Raw genomic sequence first — 19,095 nt, 5'->3', positions numbered from 1 at the left:
ATGAACACATCTTCCCCCAGCCCAACTATACTGTAAGCTTAGTACCTCTGTATACCTCATCTGGGCCCAGTGGATGTAGACACAGTAGACATTCAACAAATGTCTACTGAATTGAATAATAAGTGTTCAGTAACACTTATTGCATGAATAAAATGCACTGAAATGAGTCTACCTACATCGTAGGTACTAGCTCAATGAGTTTCTATATTACTTTCTTTTTAATCTTTCAGTTTACCCAGAGCCACGCCCAAGAAGCCTTGCAGAGAGGGACTCTTGATATTACTCTCTATATTGCATTTCTATACTACTTAGTACAAGTGACCAAAAAACCCAGTTTCCTCTAGTGTAGGCAAGCATAATGAGTCATGCAACTCGAGCGTAGGAAAGGCAAGGGTACAGTAGGAAATGCGGCACAACTGTCTCCAATGCTGCCAGCGCTCGCTGCCCAGCTTCCCCTCTGCCCCTCTCTGCCTTCGAGCTGGGGACTTTCCTGCCGGGGCCTCTTCCCCAGGCGGGGACCCGGGAACACAGCCCCTGAAGCTTCCAGAGCCTCTCTCCTCACTGTGCTCACGGTGTTCACTGCTGGAACCAGGCCTTGTTCTCTCTTTGACTTTTAGTTTAAAAAATCCCAAGAAAGGATGTGATTGGCTCAGCTTGGGTCGGGTGGGGGTAGGACCTGTAATACAATGAAAGTTTGTAGGAGGAGGAGGAGCAAGATCACCCTAAAGAACTGGTGGGCGCAGAGAGGAGGGTCGCCGTTCTAGACAAGACAGAAACAGTAGACACCCAAACAGGGAGTGATGCCATTTGCATTCAGGGGAGATGAGGGGGTCTGGGGGGCTCAAGGTGGAGCTGTCAAGACGCATAGGAACATACTCTGTTAAACATGTAAGGCAGAGAGCGCCGATTGCACTTTCTTCAAGTGAGCAGGGGACAGGGTCCACAGTGACGCACGCCTGCAGAGACGGACCTGCTGGGGGGGCCAGCACACCTGGCTAAGGAGAGCAAGGCTACAGCTAAAGGGCAGGGAGCCCGTAAGGTCAGCAGGAGGACAGGGAGAAGAGGGACTGTGCAGAGGCTGAGCGGAGCCTGCAGAACAGCCTGCCGTGAACGTCTGTCCTGTGCCAGCGGCAGTGTCCTCCCTCCTGCCCCCGGGGGACCAACTCCATTTTCCCACATCTTGTGGTTATTTTTATGGATAGATTTATTTTTTTACCCGTTCTAGACCTCAAACCTGCTGCTGGAGGAAACAAGGCACCGAGGGTTCTGGGTTTCCAGGAAACAAGCTGCCACAGCAGCCAGCTCGGCTGCAGAGGTCAGGCTACTGTTCCCCTGGGGTCACACTGGCCACCTCCCGTCTGCAGGGGGCTTGGGGGTGGCAATGAAGTATAAGGGGGATTCCTCTTCCCTCATCCCACAACCACTCAGCCAGTCAAGGGGGGAGCACTGCTCTGAGAGAAGGGAGGACCTACAGCCACCATAGAAGTCACAATCCTGCCTGCCCATGAATCCCAGCCAACCAGAGGTGGGGCAGCCATCAGAGCCTCTTTTGACAGCACCTCTCCTGCACGGCCTGTCTCCCTGGAATCCAGGGAGTTTTTGATGAAGGTCTTACCTTTCAAACAGTAATCAGCTGTGAAGGGACATCAGTCCCCAGCCCCCACAGGCCAGCCGGAGCAGACTTCCTCCTTAATGGGACCATACATCTGGTCTACATTGTAATTCCCCCAAGACAAGTTTACTGAACAGGTAGGCAACGCTTCCACACACAGCCACTGCAGATGAGCTTAAAATATACTTTAATACATTTAAAGAGCCATTTCAGAGACTGGCTTGCTCATGATAAAGATGCAACTGACACTCGTTGGGCGCTAAAATGTCAAGTTGTTCCCATCCAGCAAGGAGCCTGACAAGCCATTACATCTGAGCTCTGTTCTGTTGATTCCTTCCCTTCCCCATCTCTTCCCCAACAATTGATGTGGGCACCTGAGTCTGACATTTTGCTAGGACCTACCAAAATCTAACGAGGTGCCATTTCTATGCCTGACATGCCCTGGGGAGGAGGAAAGGACCAGAGGAGTTGGGAGAGGGGTAGGGAGCAAATGAGAATGGAGGTCACCTTTGGTGTCCTTTATGTGCCTTGAGGGTGAGACCTTCAATGCCTAGGAAGAAAGAATTGCTTAGGAAACAATCCATGGATAGTTTTCCATAGAAAACTATAAAGATTTCCATAAAATCTCCCCCCACCCCTGCAGCCCTAGCTAGGCTGGGCTGGAGAGGAGAGGCACCATCGAGGCAGGGCTTACTTGGGATTGGGCTCCCAGGAGAGATGGCAGCAGGCAACCTTCAGCACCACGCTGAGGAGCTCTGAGTTCTCAGCCCAGCCAAAACACTCTAGAAAGTTCCTTTACCTTTGTCTAACTTTCCCTAGCTCAGAAATAGGATGTGGATGAGTTATCGAGAAAGAGTAGGATAGGAAAATAAATAGAGGAAAGGAAGGACCTCAACATTAGGAAATTGGGAAGGGTGCTTATGGGTGGAGGGAAACCAAATCCCTGGGTCTTATAACTCTGTTTTTCCATGTGCATGTGGCGCTGTGTCTTGGGACAGGGAGGGCCACAAAGGAGGACAGGTGTGGTGTGAGGTGTTGGGTTAGGATGGTAGGATCAAAGAGGCCTTTTCCCAAACCCCTGTGAAGAAGGATGGGAAGTAGTGGCCAGTCACCTTCCTCGCAGCGTAGCTTACAGCTGTAACCTGTGAGGTGTATGTCAACCTGCCCTCCATAAGCATATAAAAATGAGTGAGTGTGTTCTGTTGAGGTAGGTGTGGGAATGCATCCGTCAATGACGCTATGTCAGCGTGTGAACCAGCTGATGACGCATGTCTGGACTTGAAAGCCATAAAGTTCTATGCAGAATCTATGGGGGGCACTGTTGCACAATGCTGCTGGGCGTGCGGGCACAGGGGTGTGATGAATGGTCTACAGGCTGTGTACAGGTGTGCACGGACGTCAGAGCGTGTGCACATTGCGATGGGACTGTGTGATGCAAGTAGGAGAAAGCGCATGGGCAGTCAGTCCCATCTGGCCTTGAATCCTGGCTCTGTCATTGACCAGAGGTGGAACCTTGGGCCAGTCATTCAATCCTCAATTTCCTCAACCGAGGATGATAATAAGCACCTTTCAAGGTTGCCATGAGGGTTAGAAATGATATATGCAAAGCTTTCGGTGCCATGCTGGGACCCCAAAGTGGGCAGCTGTTCCCACGCGCCTCTGGCGGGTACAGCCAGCGCAAGACGGAGCAACGTGCGGGCTGTGTGCGAACTGAAATGCGGGTGAGGAAGAGTGTGTGCCTGGCTGGGGCTGGGGGGTATACACAAGGCATTTCGGCCCCTCCTCCGAGCCCCCTATTCAGACAGGGGTGGGAGAGTGGGAGGGTGGGAGGGGACGACACAAATGCCCACTGACACTTGGGTTTCAGGGTCCTGGGTCCAAGTAAGAGGTGGCAGGCCTGTTAGGAGATGCAGGAAGCCAACCGCCTGCAAGAAGCTTCCTTTTTCCCCCTCCACCCAGCGACGGTTGAATGCCGCCACCCACAGCCACTCCCCGCCCCCCTCAGCTTTCTGGTCGCCTAGAGAGAGCGAGGGCGGGGAGGAAAGCGGAGAGCAGAGAGGATTCCTCGCTTTCCTTCCCACATTCCCCCTTAAGACGAGGCAGGAAGCCAGGCCGCCGCGAGCCGGGCCACCTTAACGGTGGAGTAATGGTCTGGCGCCGCGCCAAGTCCCGCCCCGTGCCGGCGCCCGCCCCGCCCCGTCCCCTCCCGCGCCGCGCGGGGAGAGCTGGCGAGCCGGAGTCTGGCCCGAGTTGGCTGGAGCTGTTGCCATGACAAGCGTTTTCCCAAGAAAGCCCCGCTGCTGAGACCGATCGAAGCCGGGGGGCCGGAGCGGGAGGCACGAACTTGCTGGGGAACCATCCCTCCGGAGACAGCAAGGCCGGAGACTCCCGCCCAGCTCGCTGCACCCTCCGCTTCCAGGATCCTGAGCGGTCCTTCCCACTGGGAGGACTCGGCGAGGACCCAGCCCACTCCCCGGCCGGCCGCGGCTGCGAAGGCGAGAGAGCAAAGCCAGCGTCTCTAGCGTGGCCGCCACACTGCGAGGCCGGCGGGCGGTCACCCTGCCCTGTCCCCGTCCATGGAAACCCGGAGGGAGAGTCCCGCTTGGAGCAACCTGGATCTTTGCTAGAAAGAGAGGTAGGCTTGCAGAGAGTGAATCGACTCGTGATTTGCAAACTTTGTTTCTTTCTTTCCTCTCTATGGCTTCTAAAACTCCCTGAATTTCCTCTCCCTAGCATATTTCATGCAACTGGGTTTGGAGGATTTGTGTGTGTGTGTGTGTGTGTGTGCGCGCGCGCGGGCGCAGATTTGTCAAATACTGTATTTCTTTCCTGTTCTCAGTCCTGAGAAGCAGGACTTGTGTGATCATAGGAGAAGCCATAGGATCACACAAGTGATTTGTTTTTCTTTTCCTAGTTTGTGTTATTTCTGGGCCATGAGGCAGGGAAATGGAGGGGCTGTCTTTTTCACACCAAAATTGAGCTCTTGGGGGGGGGAGGAGAAAAAAACAACAACATTTATTCCTCGCCTCCCCCCATCCGTTCCTGCCCTCCCCCTTGGCTTGGGAACGAGAGGCAGAATGGAAAACTGTTGCAAAAATATTTTCCACGTCTGTTCCCTTTCTCAAAAGCCCAAAAGAGAGATGGGAAAAAAAAAAAAAAAGAACCAAGTAAGAGATCTTTAGCTGGAAGGAGGGGCTGCCTCCGGGACCGGGAGAGGGGCGAGATGCGGGAGCGGAGGGGCGTGAGCAAGGAGAGTGCGCAGATTTCTCTGGATTTGCAGAAACTGCTCAGCAGTTTCTCTCTGCCGCTTGCAAAACATCCTCAGACTTTCACGTCCATAATTAGCTGTGGACTAGCTGGGAGTTCCCTCGCGCCGCTGCTGCTCGAGTGAGCTCGAGCGTCCGGAGCCAACTGCGAGTCTCGGAGGGCACCGCCCGCGCCCGGCCCGCGGAGGACGGAGGAGGGGGTGCGGCTGAAAAGTTTTCGGTTTCCAGCCTGGACATGGTGGGGCCGGGCAGTGTTCGGCGGCTGGGCGCGGGCCCCGGGCGTGCGGGCAGGGCTCGCGGGCGTCTTGGGTGGCTGCACCGGCCGCCGAGAGAGCTGGAAAGGAAGGCTGGGGTTGCCTTTGCCGCTCTGCCTCCGCGCGCACTCACTCACTCTCACACTCACTCACATACTTGGCGCGCTCTTGGTGCATGGGGCCGCTGGCATCACTCCCCGAGGCCAGCCCGCCTCGTGCTCTCCTCCCCGTCCCCGAGGGTGCGGTGGCTCCGCTCCTTCTGGGCGTGGAGGGCGAGCAGTGGGCGCTGTGCGGGCCGGAGCCGCCTCCCTCCTGGGCATTCCTGCCGCCTGACGGTGACTGGCAGACGCGACGCCTGCTGGCTGGGTGGGGGGAAGGAACGTCAAGTGAAGAAACTGGCTCCACGGAGGCCCCTGGGGCGAGGGCAAAAGAAAATCCCATCCTACTGGGCCACCTCCTCCTTTGGGTGGGGTGTCTGGCGGGGAGTCTTGAGATCCTCCGCCTCCTTCCTCGAGCCCCTCCGCAGAGCAGCCCCTTCGCCCAGCTCTTGCCACGTGGAGACCCTTGCCCTGTGTGCCCGTCTGCCCTGGGGCCTCTACCTGGAACGAAGGCAGGAGACCGGGGTCCTTCCAGGATGGGCCCGGCCTAGACGGAGGGGCTGGGCAGGACAGGTTTTGGGAGGTGGGGGGCCGGAAGAGGCTGTGAGTTGGGCTGGGTGCCGCTGGGGTGCTGGGGGTGGTGGCTTGGGGAGCAGGCGCTGGGGCAGGGAGGGATGGTGGCAGCTGGGTAGACGGTGCTCTGGGAGGTGGGAATGAGCCCTGAGGCGGACAGATGTGTGGGGGCCAGGCTGGGGGAGGCAACACCTGCCTTGCACCCCAGCCAGTTCGGTTGGGGCCTTGGGAAAGGCCACAGCTGAGGCTGGCAAAAGGCTGGGAGGAGAGCTTGGGTGGGGGCGGGAGAGCAAGAGGAATCAGTTTTCATTTTGAGGTGTTCTGATTGATCCGACTGCACCCAGGGCAAGGCAGCTCTTCCCTGCTTGTATCCTGGCGGAGAAGGGCACGAGGCCTTCCCCTGTGGGCAGAGGCCCCAAGACAGAGTCAATGCCCTTGTTCTGGAGGGGGGAGGGGAACCATTTGTTTGCTCTTCTCTAAAGCCCCATCCTCCTGCCACCATCTTGCTGAGGTATAACCCCTAGATCCTGCGCTCCCCCCTCCCCACGGCCTCCTACTGTGGGGGCCCCTAATGCCACCATTCCTGCAGCCAGCCCTCCAGACTAGGGGTAGATTCTGGAAGGCTTGGGAGGGCCTCTCCAGGAGGAGCAGGTCCCTGTTTAGCACGCACTGCACTGGGGGGGGGGGGGAGAGGGGAGGGCGCCTGCTCCTGCGGCCTTGAGTCAGGGTGTGCCCAGAGGGGGAATTTGCACCCCAAAGCCCCAGCCCTCCCCCAGGGGGCTCCAGGACTGGAGCAACCCGCGGGCCCCCTCTGCGCTCCGCAGCCTCTGCGCCCCGCCCAGCAGCCTCCCGCCCAGCAGCCTCCCGCCCAGCAGCCTCTCCCGAAGCTCGGCTCCACCCTCCCGTCGCGGCCTCAGTCTGAGAACTCCGCGGAGACCGGCTCAGAGCTGGGGAGCCCAGGCTTCCTGCCTCCCTGGCCGTGCCTGCTCCTTGCAGCCCCCTCCCTTCGGTTCACCACCTCCGTGTCTCAGGATTCAAGGTCAAGTCCAAGTAGCACAGCCCGGCCCCCAGCTGCGCTCCCAGTGCCTAGCACAGCGCCCGGGACACTGGAGCACGTGGTCAGTGCTTTCTGAGAGAGGCAAGGGCAGTTTGGGGAGCAAGGAACTCAGCCTCCACGTAACTGAGGGCTCCCAACTTGCCCCCCCCCAGTTCCCCTCTGCACAGGGGGAAGCCTGCTCCCCACGGTAAGGTGGGAGGGGGTGGCTGAGTCAGATTTGTCAGATTGCTGTGGTCTCTGTCTGTCTGAAGTCAAACTGGGAGGACCCAGTTATGGGTAGGAAGTAAAGCAGTTAGAATTTGCCCCAGGTCTGGGCGCTGGAGGAAGTGAGGTGGGGGCGGGGGTGGAGGTCCCTGGGCAAGGACAATAGGGGGTTTACTCTTCCCACTCCCACTGACTGGTGGGTCCTGAGAGGAAGAGGTCGGGGGCTCAGCTGGCAGGACACAGCTGCCACCTGTCAGCAGTGCCAGCATTCCTCTGCCTTATTCCGGAATGTGGCTTTACTTAGTAACCTCTGTGGGCCCTTTCCTCTTTTTTCAATGCTTCTGGCCTCAGACCCAAAGACATGGGTCATCCTTGCCCATCTAGCATAGAACATTCCAGACCTATTGAGCTTTGAAGGGAGGAAAGGGACCCTAATAAACGGTTGGGCTTGGAGTAGATTGTCCCAGATGTGTGGTTTGACCTTGAAGGGGAGTGCCCCACCCTGAGCCTAACTGTCCACCCCTGGGGGATTCTTCAGGCCATCTGAATTCTGTGCCCCCAGAACGCCCCTCAGACAGCGCTCCCTCCCCATCCTAGTTCCCTAGGCTGGCCCCTGTCACCCCCAGTTGCTATTTGGCGGGTGGGAGGGATGAGGAAGGCGAGGCCTAGTCAAGCGGGAGGACAGCCTCTCTCCCCTCCTTTCCCTTTTCTGTAGGTCGCAGGAATAGGGCTGGAGTCCAGAGGGCCTGTGTTGTGCTCGGCTTCCTCTCCCAGCGTCCCTCTTTGTCTCCTCTTTCCTCTTTCCTTTGTGTGAGCCACTCTTGTTCCACTGACTTATTTCCTCTGTGCATGTTAAAACAGAAATGACAGGGACCTTCTACTTCTGCCTCCACCTCCAGCCCGTCCTCTGTGTTCAGCCCGCATGAACTTGGGTTGAGGACAACCAGGCAGCATCGGGGTAGAAGCAGAGCCAAGGGCTCCCGGTCAGGGAAGAGGCTGTTGGGAGACAGTCTTTGTGTGGAGGGGTAGGGGAGAGACCGTGGGAGAGAAAAGGGGATGAGGACATACGTGTCAGGGGCAAGGGCCCCCCTCCACCTCCCTTCACTCCAGCTCCTCTCTGGCTTCCCAGGTCTTCAGCCTCATCACTTCTTCTCTCTGCCCTAGTTCCCCAAGTTTCATACACAAATGTCGGGGAGAATTCAGGGAAGATGAACTGGAAATGGAATAACGAGGTCCACCTGGGTTGGAAAACCAATGCCAGGAGTGCAAACCAATACAACCCTATGGAAGGGGAGTTAGCGACATCTAACAAAACTACATACACATTTACCCAGCATTCCTACTCCAAGAAATTTATCCAGAAGATGCTCATTCACAAAGATATCCACACAAGATGCTTCTGTAGGGCATATTCGTAATAGGAAATCACTGGAAATTATCCAAATGCCCATTCTTTTTTTTTTTTTTTTTTTTTTGAGACAGAGTCTCTCTTTGTTGCCCAGGCTAGAGTGCCATGGCGTCAGCCTAGCTCACAGCAACCTCAAACTCCTGGGCTCAAGCAATCCTCTTGCCTCAGCCTCCCTAGTAGCTGGGACTACAGGCATGCACCACCATGCCCGGTTAATTTTTTTCTATATATATTAGTTGGCCAATTAATTTCTTTCTATTTATAGTAGAGATGGGGGTCTCGCTCTTGCTCAGGCTAGTTTCGAACTCCTGACCTCGAGCAATCCGCCCGCCTCAGCCTCCCAGAGTGCTAGGATTACAGGCATGAGCCACCGTGCCTGGCCTAAATGCCCATTCTTAAGAGACTGGTTGAATGAATGATGGTACCGCCACACAGCAGAGTGCTAGGCAGCCAGAAACAGAAAAAAAGAATGAGTAGGAGCTCCATGAACTGATACAATGTGATTTCTAGGATATGTTATTAAGTGACAAAAGCAAGATGTAGAAGAGTGTGGGTAGTATGCCCCCTTTGAGGTGAGAAAGCAGGAGAAATATGAATATTTTTTGCGAACACACAGAGAAAGGATAAATGAGAAATCCTCTAACATGGTTGCCTATAGGGGGTGGATGGGAGCAAGTGGAGGAGATAGGGATGGGAGTGAGACCTTTCTTGTTTTACCTTTTTAGACAGTTTTAATTTTTGTACCATGCAAGTGTTTTACATATTCAAAAATTAAAGCCAACCACAACGGAAACAATAACTAACTGAATATCAATTTGACTACATAGGAAAGAATTCATTCAAGTATTTAATAATTTTTGAGCTTAATACTCTGATTCTATATCCTTAGTGGAATTAATATTCTAAGGAAAAAAAGAGCTCTTGGACTTTACATTGTTGGCATGCTGTTGGTTGAGATATTGGTGTCATAAATTCGAAACTGTTTTGTTTATTATAGGATAGATCAATGAGTAGCTATGTTGATATTTATGGAAATTAGGGTTTCTCTATGGAAAAAGAGAGATATAAGTATAAAATGAGGGAAGGGAGGAAGAACCCTGTGGTCTTTTTGTTTGTTCGTTTGTTTTTTGTCTTTTTTATCTTTGGTAGAGATGGGGTCTCACTGTTGCTCAGGCTGGTGTCAAGCCCCTGAGCCCCAAGGATCCTCCCATCTCTGCCTCCCAGAGAGCCAAGATTACAGGCGTGAGCCACTGTGCCCTGCCAACCATGTGGTCTTTTTGTATATCTTGTAGGTCTGTCCACCCAAAGAGTCTAGAAGCAATGCTACCCAATAGGAGTGAACACAACTATACCTAGATTTTTATTTTTAATTATCACTTTCCACTATAAGAAACCAGTGCTCCTTGAAGAAATGGCTGGTTCCAAGTCTGGGACTGGGAAGTACAGGTGAACCGTGTTGTGCCAGAAAGCTAGAGCAGCTCATGTCAAAGGACACAGGAGCTGGCTTTAAGGGGCTCCCACCAGGCAAATGTGGGACACATTGAGCATCAAAGAGGGTAGCGGTAATGGATTGTAATGCACTGAATATGAAAGATTCCTTGAGTCCATTCTGACAGTTAACAGGGGTGAGGAGGAGCAGGGAGGGAAAACTCCGAACAGAAATACCAACTAAGGCCAGGCCTAGTAGCTCACACCTGTAATCCTAGCACTCTGGGAGGCCTAGGTGGGAGGATCTGCTTGAGGTCAGGAGCTAGAGACCAGACTGAGCAAGAGCAAGACCCTGTCTCTACTAAAAATAGAAAAATTAGCAGGGCATAGTGGTGCACACCTCTATATAGTCCAGCTACTCAGGAGTCCGAGGCAGGAGGATCTCTTGAGCCCAGGAATTTGAGGTTACAGTGAGCTATGATGACACCACGGCACTCTAGCCTGGGCAACAGAGCAAGACTCTGTCTCAAAAAAAAAAAAAAAAAAAACCAAACCAAACAAGAAATGCCAACTAATAAAATGTGGAAGTAATGGTAGATCTTTTCTTTAAATTTAATTTTTATTTTTCATTGAAAAATAACAATTGTATATATTTATGGGTTACAATGTGATATTTTGAGATACACACACACACACACACACACACACACACACGCTGGAATAATTAAGTCAAGCTAATCATCAGATCATCACCTCACATCTTTATCATTTTTTTGGTGATGTGAAAATTTTAAATCTGCTCTCTTACCTATTTTGAAATATGCATTACGTTATTATTACCTGTAGTTGCCATGCAATAGATTTCAAAAACTTATTCCTCTGTCTAACTGGTCTTTGTGCCCTTTGGCCAACATCATCAGAACTTTGCATCAACCAGTTGGCAGCCCCCAGTGTAATAGCTGATTCAAGCTCGCATCTAACGGATGCTAAAACCACTGGGTAAAAGGTCGGTCTTGCCGTATTTTAGTTCAGGCTGCTACAACAGACCACCGTAGACTGGGTGGCTTAAACAACAGGCATTTATTTCTCAAGGTTCCGGAGGCTGGAAGTTCATTGTCAAGGTGCCCGCAGATTCCATGTCTGATGAGGGCATTCTTCCTGGTTTGCAGCTGTTTTCTTATTGCATCCTCACGTGGCAGAAAGAGGGAAACATTATCTCTCTGGTGTCTCTTCTTATAAGGACACTAATCCTATTCAGGAGGGTTCCATCCTCATGACCTAATTACCTCCCAAAGGTCCCCCCTCTTAATGCCATCAGGGCTGGGATTTAAGTTTCTGCATATGCATTTGGGGGAAAGGTTCAGCCTATAGCCCAGTGTGTCACCTCACAGATTACAAACCCTTTACAGATGGAACAGTCTGTCTTTACAATGGAGAAAGCCAGCACTTACCACCTTAACCAGGTAATCAAACATCGGCAGTGGCGAGACCATTTGACAAAAGAGCCTCCCCAGGTTGCTGTAGGATGTGCAGCCACACCTCCTATGCTCTTGTCAAAAATGTCTATCCTGAACCTAATTAAGAAGAGACGAAGGAGGAAATCCAGAGTGTGAACCATTATAAATGACAAATGACTGAGACTCTTCAAAAAAGTGAATGTCATAAAAAAAACCCATAAAAATTGTATGTTGTGCTCGCTTCTGTAGCACATATACTAAACTTGGAACCATACAGAGAAAACTAGCACAAAAAAAAATTGTGTGTTGTAGGGAGAATGATGGGGAGGTGGAAACCAGTCTAGAACAGAAGAAACTAAAGAGACATTATAGCCAAATGTAATGCATAAACTTTAATTGGATCCTGGGTAAAAAAAAAAAAAGAAGAAGACTATAGAAGATATCCTGGAACAATTGGGTAATTTAAAATATATATTAAATGATATGTAATTTTTTTTAGCTGTGATAAATGCTAATGTAGGCTTTGTAGGAGAATATCCTTATTCTTAGAGATTATGCAAAAGTATTTAGAGGCAAAGTGTCTGCAAGTTATTTTCAAATGGTTCCACAAAAGAATGTGTGTGTGAGTATATATACATTGAGAAAGTGTGTACAAAATATTAACGATCCGTGAACCTAAGTGAAGAGTCTGTAGTTGCTTATTGTACTATTTTTTTCAGTGTTTCAGGTTTGAAATTTTTTCAAAATACTGAGATAGTGAGAGACGTCAACGCCAGAAAGCACTGCTAGATTCCTGGACTCCTCTCACCCATTTCCCCAACTCCTGACCGAAAGGAGCATTATTTTGTAGGGTCGGGAGTGCTGAGAATCCCCACAGGGCACAGAGAGGGGTCTTCCCGACAAAGGGGTTTCCCTTAGGGAGTCCCCCCCCAAGGGGGGACAGACAGTCACTGCTGTCACCACAGGCCTTTCCTTCCAGGTGGGAGCAGCTGGGCCACGTGGGTGGGGACTGGGCAGGACATGGGAGGTGGGATGACAGGTATCTCTCACCATGGGGCCAGCTGAGGAAAGCTAGGGACTGAGGACTTCCAGAACCTCCCCCCTACCTTTTGAGGAAGGGGTCTCAGGTTGCAAGAGAAGGACTTCCCCAGCAGCAAGAGGTGGTGGCTGACTGCCTTCTGCATCCCTTAGAATTCTCTAATTAGGTGATTCTGAGGGAGCTGGGCTGTCCCTGCCCTGAGCCTGCCTGCCTGAGCTGAGCAAGGCTGTCTAGGTCCCCCTTGGCAGGGATGGCAGGGACAGCATACTTGGCTGCACTGTGGGTGACCCAGTCACCACGCTGCCCCCCCTCCCCCCCTGCCCCCCCCCAGTCTGGTTGAGGCTCTGGAAAGAGATCGGGTTTCCAGGATGGCTTTTTTTTTTCTCTCTTTTCTCCCTGGAAACCCTGGGGCTAGGCCTCTTTTGACTCAGGGCTCTTTTCATGTAGGAGAGGACTGTAGATCCTGCAGTCAGTCCCCCTTCTGTCTGGGCCAGGGAGCCTGAAAGCAGGGGAGCCGGGAAGTTGGAAGGGGCAGACAGGGAGGAGTTTGCAGAAACCTGGTGGTCTGGGCTCTTGCCTGCTGTGTGATCTTGAGTGAGGCAAGTGATACCTCTGGGACTTCATCTCCTGCACTGAAACCAAGTTTGGACGTACAGACACTTCTGATTCAAGACCTTCCTCTTCTGTGGAAGACAAAGGGGTAAAACTCTCAATGCCCAAACAAAATTCTTTTATCATGGAGCCTGGCACAATGGAGCACAACCTGCAGCTAAGTTCCATCCTTCTACCCAGGATGGCCAACAGAAAAGTAACCAAAAAAAAAAAAAAAAGTTCTGCCTTTGGACCGTCATGAGCTTTGGGAGCAGAATAGGTTCTAAGGTTTCCCGCCTCCATCTGCCTGGAACTCTACTTGGCAAGCATTTACTGAATACCTCCCAAGGCCCTAATTCTGCTCTGTCTTGAGCTGGAAACTAAGCGATGTTGGCTATAGATAGAGAAGTCCAGAACTTCAGAAAGAGTTCTTAGACTGAACCGTATGAAATTGCCAACATGCAACCACTTTTGACCTACAAAAGGCAATTTCATCTCTAATCAATAGTCCCTGGGGGGGAAAAAAAGGGAGCAATTTCTTATGGTTCAACCTGATACTCCTGTTGTTAGGTACTGGAAGTCAGGGATTGCAGTCGAGGCTGTGGGCTGGAGAGATTAGGTTTTTGCCTGAACCTAACCAGCCTGGGTTGGGTCAGGAGAAATGCGGGGAAAGTTGCCAGCTGCTAGGCCAGCCTGCCCTCCCTCTCCATGCAGTCCTTTGGCCCCAGAGGTAGACACATCAGCCAAGCCCTTGTCCAGAGTCTGCTTGAGATTCTAGCCTCTTGTGTCTTAATTTGAGCTACTATAACATAAAAAAAAAAAAGAGAGAGAGATTCTAGCATTGGCCCTCCAGGTCACCGGCTGGAGCAGCTGCCCAGGCAGAGTGAGGGCAGTCCCGGCATCTGTAGGCCACTCTCCGTATGTCCCAAACGCCCTGCCTCACGTCTTGGAAACTGCAGCTGGAGGAAACTTTAAGAAAGGAGGAAATAGCAAACACCGGCCCTGTTCTTCCTCCTTTCTAGAGGCAGACGAGAGGCAGAACACACGCTCGAAGCTCCCTCTGGCACGGATGCGTGGCCTAGTGACGGCTGGGAGCTGAAGACGTGCTGGTGGGAATGGGCAGGCCAGGGTTTGGCAGGGTTCAACTGGAAATCATTCTTGGCCAAGGCGCTTGCTCAGGAGGAGAAAGGATAAATGCGATAGAGGAGCGGGGAGATGGGGAGGAGGGGCTCTCTGCTGGAACCAACTGGCGACACTCCGAACGTCGAACGAACGTCGTCGTGGAGAACCAGCCGCTCTGGCCGGCGGGGGCAGTTGTCTGCTCCGACCCACCGGAACGCTCCCAGCCTTCGTCTGCGCCGGCGCTGGTGTCACGGGCAGGGTGGCATCTGGCCTCGGTGGCGGCCCGCTGCCGCCTGCCTGCTCTGCTGGCGCTCGTGGGCCGTTAGGGTGATTTTTGGACGTTTCCTCCCTGCCATCTGTGCTGCAGCCCTCTTCCTGGGGAGCACCCGCAGGACAGCTGTCAGGATGGACGCTGGGCCAGGCACAGCTGGCGCCCACGCTTCCAGGAGCTTGCCGACCTTGTGCGGGGGGTGGGGAGGGCAGTGCCAGGCTGTGGGCTGGAGGGCAGCTCGTTTCATTGAGCCAGAGCATCTGAGGTGGGTAGAGCTGGAGAAATAGTCCAATTTCCCTTTTTCTCAAGTGAGAAGACGGAAACGCAGAGACATGCGCAAAGACGCTGGGCTGGGTTGAGGCACAGCCAGGCCTCCTCCACATGCACTCGGAGCCTGAGACTGGGCCCTGGACCCCGTCACTGCATCGCCGGGTGACCAGAGCAGCACCTCGCCTCCCTGGTACCCGACATCTCTGCCCACATCACGGGACATCCCTGTCCCTCCAGGGACGAGCGCAGCACAGGGAGCCTGTGAGCCAGGAGCACTTTGGAAGAAAGCTTCTCAAGACCACAAAGGTGCCGTGCCATGGTTGCTATTGTTGCTGCTATTATTAACAATTAAGGTCATTAGCCCTGGAGAAAATGCAAAGAGAAGTACTCTGGGCACCGCTCTCCTCCCTGCGCCGCTGCTAATGGGCCTGTCCGCGGCTCCTCCCCGCACGGTGGGCCTCGAGCGGGGAGGTGCAGGACAACTGCCAGGGGAAGCAGCAGTCCTGGGAAGGGGTGGGCAGAGCCTTCCTCCTGCCCGGGCATCCTTGGCCCTGCCTTTCCTCGGGTCTGGCTCCTCCGAAAGGTCAGAGGAAGTGTGGAGGGGAAGTGCTGTTATCTCTGCTGCTTCCTTGGCAGCTGACCCAGCCAGATTGGCCACGGAGCTCTGATTTGGGGTCTAAGAGTGAGCAGGGCAGGGCCTGCACACAGCGCGATAGCACAGGCCAGTTTTATTGCCAGAGCCAATCTGTCATTCATTTGCTTGTTTGTTTATTCATTCAGCAAACATGAAGTGAGCAGGGACCATATGCCAGGCGTTATGTTGGGGTGTGGGGAGAAGCAGTATCCAGGAGGCAAGGAGGGGCTGAGCACCGCCGGCCTTCAGCCAGCCCCGATCCCATCCCTGATCCCGAGATCGTGGCAGTGGCGGCGTTCCAGGGCATTTGCGTTTGTTTCCCTGTTTGTTACCTCTGACCTCTGACTTCCAGACTCCGTCCGCGTCTGAGCTGGGAGGGGCCTTAGACACCGTTGCAGGGCAGCCCCTGGTGTGACCAGTGGGAGCGTGACCTGAACGGCACAGGACTCGCCCCATCCTTTCTTCGAGGAAGCCTCCTCCTGGCCCAGGGCGTGGTGCTGAAGCCGGGTGTTGGTCCGCCTGCTTTATCCAGTCCTTGGCTTGGCATCCCAGTGGTGTCGCCTGACTTTACGATCCTCTGCTTACACCCGGAGCCTCTGACTCTGGTGGGGCAGAGACGTTCCTCTGCTGGGATGCCCAGAAGGGATCCAAGTGGTACTTAGGAATGAAAAAATAAACTTCCATAGAAACCCTCCGGTTTCTCCTCCAGTCCTAACTTCTCATTCCAGCCCCTTCCCTGCTACCTTCAGAGGCAACGTGGTACAAAGGATGAGGGAGTGGATTTGGTACCTGCTGTACACATCTTTACTGAGCCTCAGTTTCCCCATCTATAAAGTGTGTATCCAGCGAGCTATGATGGCACCACTGCACTCCAGCCTGGGTGTCAAAAAAAAAAAAAAGTGTGTATAGTATCATCATTTCTTATCTGCTCTCTAGAGTGTTGTGACGGACAAATGAGATATTGTAGGTGAAAGCATTGCGTATACATTGAAGTGCCACTCCGCATTTGAGTTTCTTCTCTCTATGGCCCAGCCCACTCCAGAACATCTGTTCTCTCACCGTCCACTCCAGCTCCTGTTCTTACTGCGTCCTCTCTCTGTGCCCAGATCAAGACCTAAAGCAACGCTTGTTGCATGTTAAATAACAACAGTTAGAAGTGCATGTTAAATAACAACAGTTAGAAGTGCATTCAATCTTCTCTGCCATTGACTAAATAAAAAAAAAAAAAAAAGAAGACGAAGAAGTGCGGGGCGCGGTGGCTCACACCTGTAATCCTGGCACTCTGGGAGGCTGAGGCGTGTGGATTGCCCAAGGTCAGAAATTCGAAACCAGCCTGAGCAAGAGCGAGACCCCATCTCTACTAAAAATAGAAAGAAATTATCTGGACAACTAAAAAAAAAAATATATATATATATATATAGAAAAAATGAGCCGGGCATGGTGGCGCATGCCTGTATACCCAGCTACTCGGGAGGCTGAGGCAGGAGGATCGCTTGAGCCCAGGAGTTTGAGGTTGCTGCGAGCTAGGCTGACGCCACGGCACTCTAGCCCAGGTGACAGAGTGAGACTCTGTCTCAAAAAAACAAACAAACAAAAAAAAAACAATAGAAGTAACAATCCAAGCTGATATTCATTAACTATGTGCTAGGTATTGAACTTGGATTATCTCACTGGATATTCCCAGCAAATAGTGAGGTCAGTACTAGTGCTGTCTTCATTTTGCAGGTGAATAAAGATGTTCATAAAACGTGAGGCTCGGGTGCAGCCCTAGGCAGCCCGCTTACGGATTCCCTCCTTCCGTGGCTGAGTGACTGGCTGACAAGAACGTGGAGAGTCTCGACACCTTTATTGAATGTCGACTAAATGCCAGCTGCTTTCAAACTATGTCACAACAACCACCTTCTGAGACAGGTACAGGATTTGTCTTAGAGATCGTCTGGTTGTGAGAAGAGAAGCCTACTCACAGAAGCAAAAGTGAAGGGAGGCCTGATTAGAAGGCTTCGGGGAAATGGCACAGAAGCGAGGGGTGGGAAGTGGAGCCACGTGGGCTGTGCCTTCTCCCTGGGGTGCGGCCTTCTCTTCCCCGCAGACGGCTGCTCTCCTCGACCACATGCACAGGCCCCATAGTGGTTAACCAGCAGCGGGTTCAGCCTCCAAGTCTATGCGGCCTTCCCGTTGGCTCTCCAGAGAAAATTAACTCGGCCTCTCTGTCCAAATGCTAAGAGTGGCTGGTGACAGCTTAGAGCTGATGTCCACCTGGCTCCAGTGGTCTGTGGCCTGCTGCAGGGCAGTGGAGACTGATCAAACACGGCCACCCAGGTCTGTCTCTTGCACAGGGACTGTGGGTGGGAGCGGATGTTTCTAGAGGGAAAATTCATTGACCTTAGTTAGGTTGATTCAAAACCACGACTGTGTTCTTCACCGCATCAATCTGTCTCTCTGATATCTTGGGGCTAATGCCCCAGTTGAAGCCCCTGAAGAAGAGGGCATGCATGTTGTCCCAGGATCTGTGGGGTCAGGCACTTTATACACATTACCTTTAACCCTTACAACACCCCTACAACATGTTACCGTCCCCATTTTACAGATAAGACAGCAAACAGTGAGCTAAGTGCTTTGCCCAGAGGTCATCTGGCTGGTTAGGGTTGGGGCTGATAGTTGGCCAGGCCCATCTGGCCAAATATGTCACAACAGCCAAAGCTCACGGCCTTTCTACTACACAACACTGCTTCCCCCAAAAGATTGTTTCACTTTGAGTCTCCTGGAATGCATGCTTCTTGAAGGCAGGGATCTTAATCTTTTTGCTCACTGATGTATCCTAAGCACCTAGAATAGCACTTGGCCCATTGTAAGTGCTCAATAAAAAATTGTCTAGTACATTTTGCTTTGGTAACTTCCGCACTCCTGGGCTTCCCGAAGTCAGAGGAAAAACGGTAATGTTCTTGGAGAATGGGCCACTGAAATAAGTGGGGTAACCCTCCAGGTGTGCTTCTTGCCCCTAACCCCCACAGTCTGCTTTGATGGGGACATTAGCAGCAACGTAGAAAAGTCTAAAGGAAAGTATGATCCTAGATCTGTGTTTCCTGTTCGTACATCTGACCTAAGACATTTAGCCTGGCGAGGGGAGATTTCCCTAACACTGGAAAATCCACTTACTGGGACTAGGAAACAGGATACTCAGGTCCCATAGTGATAGAGAAAAGAATGTTTAGCCCCAGAGGTCAGATTACCAAATCCTGAATCCTGCTCCATGCCTTTCTCTTTAACAATGCCCTGTGTCCCAAATCACCCCATCGCCTTCCAGGCCCAGCAGACGGTGTTGGCTGAGACCACAGGTTTAGGGGAGTCAGACGGAACAGACTGTAAGTCTGCCTGGCCAGCTATGCGACCCCTTATAAAAGGGACATAGCTCATTATCTCCCAGTGCACAAATCGCTTAGGTTCCCAGATTCAATTTTCTCTGGAAAATGGGAATATGCATGAGTAAAGAGTGATACATGTTCTCAGTGCCTGGCCCATAGTAAGTGATCATCAAATTTTAATGTTTTCCTCTTTTGTCAGTCCACTTCTCCCTTTCTTCTCTGTGGATCCTGGCACCAGCCTGCCCACCTGCACCTTGATAACCTTTGAGCTCAGTGCATTTATAAAATGGTCATAGGCCATTAACTCCCCGTAACTGAAAGACCCAGAGGCCCCAGCCCCCTGCGACCCTCCAACCAGGGGCCTGCAGGGGCTGCCCAGGGGGGCTTCATCATTTCCACATGACAGATTACCCTCTTGGTGCCAGCTCTAGGGCTTTGCTTGATACTTG

At 52.4% G+C, this 19,095-nt stretch overlaps 1 protein-coding gene across 3 annotated transcripts in view; it reads left to right on the top strand.

Moving 5' to 3' along the window:
• The first annotated feature begins 3,790 nt into the window (after positions 1 to 3,790).
• The window catches only part of ATP2B4 (ATPase plasma membrane Ca2+ transporting 4), a 99,828-nt gene continuing 84,523 nt past the window's right edge, over positions 3,791 to 19,095 (top strand). For 2 of the 3 annotated variants that reach the window (XM_020284343.2, XM_020284347.2), the window contains exon 1: positions 3,793 to 4,247. The gene's annotated coding sequence lies outside the window, so the exon portion shown is untranslated. Of the gene's footprint in view, positions 4,248 to 17,009; positions 17,196 to 19,095 lie in introns of all 3 variants that reach the window. The other variant, XM_020284344.2, reaches the window with a different exon arrangement.

The sequence above is a fragment of the Microcebus murinus genome, chromosome 23 (genome assembly GCF_040939455.1).
Source record: "Microcebus murinus isolate Inina chromosome 23, M.murinus_Inina_mat1.0, whole genome shotgun sequence".
Classification (NCBI taxonomy): Eukaryota; Metazoa; Chordata; class Mammalia; order Primates; family Cheirogaleidae; genus Microcebus; species Microcebus murinus.
Note: the sequence above shows the minus strand (reverse complement) of the source record. Positions and strands in the feature narration are given on the sequence as shown.